We start from the raw sequence: 9,296 nt of genomic DNA on the forward strand, positions 1-9,296 counted from the left end.
TATTCCATTGTGTGAGTGGACCACATTCTGCTTATCCGTCATCTCTTGATGGACACGTGGGTTGCGTCCATGTTTCGGCTACTGTGAATAAAGCTGCAATGACACGGGTGGGCTTTCCTGGCCTTTTTGAATGAGGGGCTACGCACAGAGGTGGAGGCAGGGCTGAGGAATCCACCAGGAAGGGCGATACACACACAGACTCCCGAAAGTGGAAAGCCGTCACCACTTCCAGGCCTGATGGGCCAGGGCAGGGAACTGTAGCTTCTAGAACCACAGCCAAGCAGACAGGGAGCAAGGCCATTGCTGATGGCGCAATGATACCTGAATCTCTCCTCTAGCACCCGGATCCACTGGTGCCTTCCAATGGAGGCCGAGTGTATCAGTCAGATATTGCCATGCTGAGGCTGGTAATAAACAACCCCAGGTTTCAGTGGCTTACAGAACAGTCACTTATCCTCACAGCTCAGCAGCTCTTCACTCAGATCTCACATCCCCTTCTGTGGCCCGGGCTGAGGGGCTGCCGCTCCCCAGGGAGTGTTCTTTCCATGAAAGGCAGGGGCCTGAGAAGGCAGGCCGAGTTGCACAAGCACATTAGGGATTTCTGTACAGCTCCTGCCCTTGGCCATGCCCACAGCTAGTAGGCGGGAAGCCCACTCTGCCCGCCTCTAGACCCTGGCAAGGGTTTGGCAGTGTGTTTCTGCTACAGGGGAGTGAAGAATCGTGACCAAGAAGTCAGTCCACTCGGAGGGTGGGGTAAGTCTGTGGAGTCAGGCTCCGGCACCCAGGGAGCGGTGGAGATCCAAGGGCTGATCAAAGCGAGTAGCTGGCAGCTTGATGCCCTCTTCAGTCTCCTCTTCCCTCCTCCCGGGTGAGTCAGCATCACCCCTTCCCTCCCGCCCCCATGCCTCTCTGCATATAGATCTGATGGGGAGGCTCTCAGCACCCCCGATCAGAGGCCAGGAAGGGTTAACTGGAGGGCTGCGCCGAGTCACAGTCGGAGACAGACTTTTTCAAAGACTCGATAAATAAATCACGGCTCATGTTTAATTCAAAGCCCCCGCTGCCGACAGAGAGCACAGGGAAGAAGCCATCTTTCAATTAAAAACAGCTCTGAGGGGCTTCTCGCGCTCTCCTGGGGCCTCCTGGGCCCCTCCACCCCGACCTGGCTGGAGGCCCCAGCAGGGAAGGTGGACGTGACCCTTCCCTGCTTCCCAGACAGGCTGCGAATAGGAATGGGTCTCGGATCCTGGTCACATGCGGTGGCCGCCTCAGTCTCGTCCCCATCCCCTCTCATCTCACACTGTCCCCTCCACGTCACTTTCTCTGAGAAGCCAGAGCTCTTATCCTTAGGTGATGCTTTTGTGGGTTTTACTTGTTTCTTTATCATCTGTCTCCTCTGATAGGTTGTCCTCTCCATGTGAGCAGAGACCAGTCTCATCTGTTGGAAAGGCAGCGCCCAGAGCAGCAATTAGCACCTCACAGGCCTACAACAAGGGCTTCACTGGTGGCTCAGTGGCGATGAGCCAACGCAGCAGATGCGGGTTCAGTCCCTAGGTCGAGAAGATTCCCTGGAGAAGAAAATGGCTGCCCACTCCTGTATTCTTGCCTGGGAAATCGCATGGAGAGCAGAACCTGGTGGGCTGCGTTCCATGGGGTCATAGAAGAGTCGGACATCACTTACCAATTAAACAATAACAGCAAGGTGCTCAGTAATGCTCGTTTGGGAGCCTTCTGTCGTCCAGATTAAGTGCCCCTAGGTCCTGCACTTTCGCTTACGAAGCAGGAGGCTGAACGTTGCTTGACCCCCACCAGTGCGCTGACTCTGAGTCTCTGGGGAACATCAAGAAGGCCAGAGGAAGTGCTGACCCACACACACCAGGGCCTGTGACAGGACAGCGCTGCGCTGGGCACTTCATAAGGTTGGAACCTCTTGGCCTCCCCAGAGCCCATTTTACAGATGGGCAAACCAAGGCACGGCGAGATAAAGTCACCTCCACATGGCACCTTCAGAGTATCAGAGACAGGACTTGAACCCAATGCTCAGATGGTAATCTGCCTGCAATGCAGGAGACCCAGGTTCAATCCCTGGGTCAGGACGATCTCCCAGAGACGGGATGGCAACCCACTCCAGTATTCTTGCCTGGAGAATCCTATGGACAAAAGAGGCTGGCGGGCTGCAATCCATGAGGTCATAAAGAATAGGACACGACTGAGCGACTAACACTTTCACTTTCCAGTGCTTCTAGAGCTAACACCCTGAGTCACTCTTCTGGAAGGTGAGAGCTTTTTATAACCACCAGGTGGTGGGAAGCATGAGTTATCACATCCCTCAAGAGGCTGGCTTTCAGAAATCCCAAGTGGCAAAAATCAGGCCCAGGGATGAAAGAAAGATCAACTCTCCCCCTTGGGGACTGAGATCAAAATAAACTCTCAGCCAATATTTTGGACTTGAAACCTGTTCTTTTGTATTTGCCAAAAACATACTCTGTTTCCAGCACAGCACTTGCTTTTCTGAGCGGGTCTAGGTGCCAGCATTCGGCAGACACTTTAGGTGATCTCATCCGCTCACTAATATTGTGCAGTTAATGGTCCTCATCTCCACTTTCCCTGTGAGAAAACTGAAGCCCCAAAGGCTGAGTTCCCAGTCATCCCACTAGGGAGTGTCAGAGTCAGGAATTGAACCTGTGACCTCAGAATCACGCTATTTCTACAATAATCCCCCAGCCAATGTATTATTAGTTGTTATCATCATCACTAACATTTAATGAGCACTTACTATGTGCTGGACTATGTGGTTAGCATTGACAGTCATTAACTCTGATTCAAAATACAACTCTAGTCAGCAAATACTATTTTTATCCCCATTTTAAAGATGAGGAAACTAAGGCCCAGATAGCTAAGGAACTGTTTTAAAATTGGGATTCCCCTGGTGGTTCAGATGGTAAAGAAACTGCCTATAGTACAGGAGACCCAGGTTTGATCCGTGGGTCAGGAAGATCCCCTGCAGAAGGGAATGGCTAGCCACGCCAGTGTTCTTGCCTGGAGAATTCCATGGACAGAGGAGCCTGGCAGGCTACAGTCCCTGGGGTCGCAGAGTTGGACACAACTGAGCAACTAACACTTTATTATTATTCAGATATGATGAGACCAGCAGGGATGACTGCCATTGGAAAGATAGGTTGGGAACTTCCCTGGTGGTCCAGTGGCTAAGACTCCATGTTCCCAATGCTTGGGGCTCAGGTTCGATCCCTGGTCAGGGAACTAGATCCTGCATGCTGCAACTGAGACCCAGGGCAGCCAAATTTAAAAAAAAGAAAAGAGAGCTTGTCACATGAAGTTTCCAAGAGGACGGGGCATGTCCTGAAGGGCCACATGGGGAGCACTATGGTCAGCCAGGCAGCAGAGGGAATGAGGAAAACCACGGGCAAGAACATTCGGCTGGTTCCCCCAGGGAGGCAGGCTTGCTGCTAAGTCACTTCAGTCGTGTCCGACTCTGTATGACCCCGTAGACGGAAGCCCACCGGGCTCCCCTGTCTCTGGGATTCTCCAGGCAAGAACACTGGAGTGGGTTGCCATTTCCTTCTCCAATGTGTAAAAGTGAAAAGTGAAAGTGAAGTCGCTCAGTCGTGTCCGACCCTTAGCGACCCCACGGACTGCAGCCTACCAGGCTCCTCCATCCATGGGATTTTCTAGGCAATAGTACTAGAGTGGCTTACCATTGCCTTCTCAGAGGCAGGCTTAGGATGGGCGAATGTGGATAATTCCAGTGGCTCTGAAGCAATAGGGCTGTCCCTACTTGCCTGGCACCTGGTCCTGGGGCGATGAGGGCAGATGGATTCTGGGCCATAGTGTGAGAGCCTCACAGAGAAGGGGATTGAGCGTATGAGCTCTGGATGGGTTGGTTTGCATAGAGAAGTAACGGGTGAGTCCTTTAGCATCTCTAGGAATTGGTGGGCCATCCCTCTGAGGTCAACAAGGCTCCGGATATTAAAATGTCTGCATCACCCGCTCAATACAGGAACTCGGCCCAGGTCACTCAGAAGAGGATTTGAAATCTTAGATCAGCTCATTTCTAAACCTTCGTTGTCACTTGACAACCAGATCTCCTCTCTGCAGCTGAACATTTGCTCATGCATCACAGGAAGAACTCAGGGGACAGCAGCTGCAAACAACACCATCTGAACAGAGGTGAGGCCAGGAGGAAGGCTGTCGCGGGGAGCAGGCGGGAACTGGGAAGTCTGTTTATCTGGAGCTTTCTCCAGCCAGCTGAGGAGTCCCCAAGACGGCTGTTCTGAGCAGGCATCCCCGTTGATTCTATTGTCCTTTCAATTTGGGAGGAAACCAGGGACACCTGATGGAAGCTCAAATCTCTTTCCCTTAAACAAAGAGCCCAGATTGGATTCCAAGTCCCCACTGCGAGGTTGAGCCACATCCTGACTCTGCTCTGATACTGGAGTGTGGTGTCGACATTATTTGGGCTCGGCAGCTGGAAGGGAACGCACAGCCCGGATTCAAATAGCAGCATCTGTTAGTGTCTCCCAGGAGAAAAATTCTCCTTTTGTTGCATATTAAGTCATTAAAGCTCCAAAAAGGAAAAGGGACATTCATTTCCCCACCATATGCAGACAATATTTTAATGAAAAGGTACCAAGGGAAACGGGCCAGGCCTTCGGATAATAGGCTGGAGAAGGAATGTCAGGCACGCGGGGTTCGCCAAGCACCCAAGTCCGTCTGATCCCTGCAGATGGGTCTCTGAAGCCCAGGCTGGTTCTGTGCAACTGTGTCCTTTGGGTTTCTGTCTGCTTCCCAGGACTAAAGTGGGCTGGAGACCACCCTGGGGTTTTAGACTCAAACCTAAATCATTGTTCCAGACCCTTGTCCAGATCCCTTTGGATCCATTTCCCCCAGAATGCTGCCAGCCTCCTGGATCACTGAGGTTGGGATCCCCCTGCCAGTGGTCCAGCCCGCCACCGACCTTAAGCCACCTACTAGAAGAACAGGCTTTGTGTTGGGCAGCCCTGGGTTTGAAAACCTACTCTGATCGCCTAAGCAGCCATGTGACTTGGTTGGGACTTGGCATCTCTGGGCCTCAGTATTCTCACCTGTTAAATGGGGGCAGAGCTCTGTGACACCTGGTGTCGTGAGGTCCAAAGCTGGTGCTGGCACCTGTCCACACTGAGCACTTCCTGGGCAGCTGGGCCGAGGTGTACCTCGTCCCTCACCTTCCGATGGCCAAATGGGTGATGCTTGTTCTTTCCACCCCACCGTGCTCGTCAGGTATTTTGATGGAAGAGCAGGCAACAGCAGGTCACATGACTTTGTCATGTGGGCCACTCTCTTGGGCCCTTTTGCCTCTCATACCTGCTGATGTGGGCTTCCCAGGTGGCTCTAGTGGTAAAGAACCCTCCTGCCAATGCAGGAGACATAAGAGACGTGGATTTGATCCCTGGGTTGGGAAGATCCCCTGGAGAAGGGCATGGCAACCCACCCCAGTATTCTTGCCTGGAGAATGCCACGGACTGCAGCCTGGTGAGCTACAGTTCATGGGGATGCAAAGAGCTGGACATGGCTGAAGCGGCTTAGTAGCAGCAGAAAAAGAAAAAGGCAAGGGAAAGGGTGTTGTGAGTGGCTTTGGGCATCCGATCCTCACTGTCTGCCAGAGATGGGTAGATCTAGCAACATCACTTAGAACCTGACCTTGCACAGAGGATTCATTTGAACTTCTGTTTATTCATTTGGAAAATGAGGACAATAGCAACACCTCCCTTCCAGGATGGCAGAGCCTGGAATACAGTATGTATTTAATGCATGATAAATATCATGATAATTATTATAATGGGAAAACAATATTTACATGAAAGGCAGGCAGCGGGCTTAGTTAATGTACTTCTGGAAAATTACTGAACTGTCCCAAATTACGCTGAAATATATTCTGAGGTGTTCCTGCCGAGGCAGCTTGGTGTCTTACTTGAAGAGGTCTGAGGCGGAGGAGGGTGAAAACTGCTACCCTGTCTTCCTTTGGAGCTTGTCGGGGAGCGACAGCAGGGAGTCAGCAGAGCAGGGGCGTGACCCTCGAGCCCCTGAGGCCGCGTGAGAGGCCTGCCAGGGAGCATCACAGAGCTGGAATCACCCAGGTGCATGCCCAGCCCACCCTTCTCCCCGTTGGAGCCAGAACACTCCCCAGCCCTACCCCGACCCCCACTTCCTGTGTTTGTGTTTGTTTCTCTTGTTTTTGAACAAACAGGAGAAAGATGAAAAGAAAGCTGGAGGCTGCTGATCCCGCCGTGGGAGCATCTCATTTCTGCTCTGAGGCTCACGAGCAGCACGCAGGAAGCAGCGGAGGAACTGGCTTCGCTCGGGAGCTGGGGGCTGCGGCCAGGGCAGCCCCTGGGGTCCTGTGGGGATGAAGACTGGGGAGTAAGAAGACCAGGCAGTCAGAATTCCTGCTCCGGCCCTGGCTTATCTGGCCCGATTGCCTCAAAGAGCCCCTCAAAGGGACCAAGAGAAGGAGAGTGGACGAGACTGATGGGCCCCGGGCCACCCAAGACCATCCTGTCTGGGGCTGTAACGTGGGCACATCCCGGAGCTGTGTGGAGGCAGCAGCCACAACCCCTGTGTCCTGAGCGGGAGGGACCTGGCAGGTGCTGCAGAGACTCAGGTGGGGTGGGAGGTGCCGGGTGCCGCTCAGAGACGGAGCCCGATGGAGAGCTGGCCTGAGGCTCATCCTGGCTCACTCGGGCGTGCGTCCTGTGTCCTAAGGCCTCAGGACCTGGCCTCCCTCTGCCCAGTGCTCCTTTGCAGTAGGAAGGTCTGTGAGGGACAGAGCGTCCTATCCGGTGGCATCATTCATGGACACTCAGCATACATTGAGCACTGACTGTGTGCACGGCCCTGGGCCAGACAGGCTTGCCGGCCAGCCTTGGAGGCTGCCTAGTGTCTGTATGCAGCTCTCGAATTTCATTTAAAATCCACTGATTTTCACCTCTGGCACGTTTTCTTTAGAAATGACTCAGAGTTCAGTCACTCGGAGAGAGACACAAAGGAAAAATTAAATTAGAAGTAAAAGAGTCCTAATGGCAAATCCAAACAGATACGACGCAGCTGACTCTTGGGAAATCAGCCCCCCTACGTGGGGCTGGATATGGGGAGGGAAGCAGAGGCTTTTGCCCGATACACGAGTCCTCTGTCTGAGGTCTGTGGGCCGAGCCGCTCCCGGGAACAACTTAGCCCTTCACCCCCCCACCCCAGCCCCCACCCCCATCCCCAGAGCCTGACCCGGAACCAGATCCGACCCACTTATTCGAAATTCTCTTTAACACCCAGGGTCATTCTTGCCTCAGGGTCTTTGCACTTGTTTTTCTCTCAGCCAAGGAAAGGCTGGACTTAAACTTGTTTTGTTTTTTTTTCAGACTTTAAACTTTTTATTTATGTATTGGGTATAGCCAGTGAGCAATGTCGAGGTAGTTTCAGGTGAACACCGAAGGGATTCAGCCACAGGTATATACATATCCACTCTCCCCCAAACCTCCCTCCCATCCAGGCTGCCACATAACACTGAGCAGAGTTCCCTGTGCTATATAATAGTTCCTTGTTAGTTATCCATTTTAAATATAGCAGTGTGTACATGACCTTCCCTAACAATTCCTTCCCCCACACCCCCACTGCCAGCAACCATAATGAACTTGAACTTGTACATAAGCCACTTAACCTTCCCATGCCTCGGTTTCCCCTTCTGTAAACTGTGGGGTGATAGTAATATTGCTTGTCATAGAGTGTGTGTAAACATTAAGTGTGGCTTCCCAGGTGACCCAGTGGTAAAGAATCCGCCTGCCAAGCAGGAGACACGAGTTTGATCCTTGGGTCAGGAAGATCCCCTGGAGAAGAAAACTGCAACCCACTCCAGTATCCTTGCCTGGGAAATCTTATGGACAGAGGAACCTGATGGGCTACAATGCACAGGGTCACAAAAGAATTGGACACGGCTGAGCGACTAAACCACAACAACAAAACATCAAGTGAGACCATATACAGAGAGCCTCGGAACCAAGCTCAACACAGGGTAGCAACACACCAACATCCCTGTCAGGACAACCTGCGCTCTCAGCCCCCTTGGGCCATGCGTCCACGTGACGTCTCTCAGCCCCGTCACTGCACTCCCCTTGGCCGCGGCACCTGACACAGTCTCTGAAGTCAACCAGTTGAAGGAATGTGTCTTCCTGGTGGGAGCACCTTCTTCCCTTGGAAAACCTCTCTCCACGGCCACCTCCTCTGAGAAGCCTTCCTGGATTCCTGGGCAGAGACTCCTGTTTCCTTTGAGCTCCAGTGCTCTGCCGAGATAACCCTGGAGCCAGGTGACAGAGCACTGACTCACAAGCCATTTGGGGCCATTTTAGGGACACATCCTCTTGCCCCAGCCGAACTTTCCCACCACTATCTTAACTGCAACCTCCTGAGAGACCGTAAGACAGACCCACTGACTGCATCACTCCTGAATTCCCCGAGTACTCCTGAGTACAGCGAGCATGATGGCAAATGTTCGTTGTTTGAAACTGCTATGCGTTGGGATGATCTTTTTCCTGCAGTAATCGGAAACTAATACAGTGTGTAAATATCCACGAGACAGCACTGGGCTCTGATGGGGACCCAGGGTCCCCCCATGGGCTTAATCCCACATCTCATTTCCCCATCCCGTCACTTTCCCTCCCAATAAACCACTTCGTCCTCAAATTCTTGTCTCAGAGCTGGCTTCTAGGGACCCCAACCCAAGACACGGGGAGTGCTCAAAGGCTCCTCCCCGAGGCCTTGGCTCAGCATCACTGACTCAACCATGGCTTCTACAGAGAGCATGTCTGGACACAGCTTGTCCAGCCCCATGAACCCTGAGTCCTGGACACAGTTTCTCCTTCAGGTAACACACCTCGCAGGAAACTTCCCTCTTCCTGGGGTCCTTGGGTAGAAAAAAATGCTTCCTGATTCCAAGCTGTGACGTCAGCACTTAATACCTGGGGGGTCCCAAGGGTATCCTGGACCCTTTCTGGCTTCCCTCCGGCTCAAAGCTCCCTCCCCTCACCTGAGCCCAGGACTTACCACCAGGCTTCCCGAATCCGCCCCACCATTCTGCAGCTGGTACAGAGAAAGTGTCCCCACCAGGGATTAATTCTCAAGTGTATGTAAATGCTGCAATAAATAACTTTCAAATTATTTTAAAAATGTGCCTGAATTAATTCACAGTCACTCTTTGTTCTCTACTGGTGTCTGAATCCACAGATGCTTGGAGCACAGCCGCCACCCTTGGC

The 9,296-nt window shown here is 52.5% G+C and overlaps 1 long non-coding RNA gene across 1 annotated transcript; it reads left to right on the forward strand.

The window, feature by feature from the left end:
- The first annotated feature begins 1,407 nt into the window (after positions 1–1,407).
- Positions 1,408–9,028, forward strand: LOC129545155 (uncharacterized). The gene is made up of 3 exons (XR_008683651.2): positions 1,408–2,276; positions 4,019–4,188; positions 6,245–9,028. It is a non-coding gene; the product is annotated as an uncharacterized LOC129545155 (long non-coding RNA).
- Positions 9,029–9,296: the final 268 nt, after the last annotated feature.

Source organism: Moschus berezovskii, chromosome 27, assembly GCF_049115385.1.
Source record: "Moschus berezovskii isolate FMDL1 chromosome 27, NW_MosBer_1.0, whole genome shotgun sequence".
NCBI classification, from domain to species: domain Eukaryota; kingdom Metazoa; phylum Chordata; class Mammalia; order Artiodactyla; family Moschidae; genus Moschus; species Moschus berezovskii.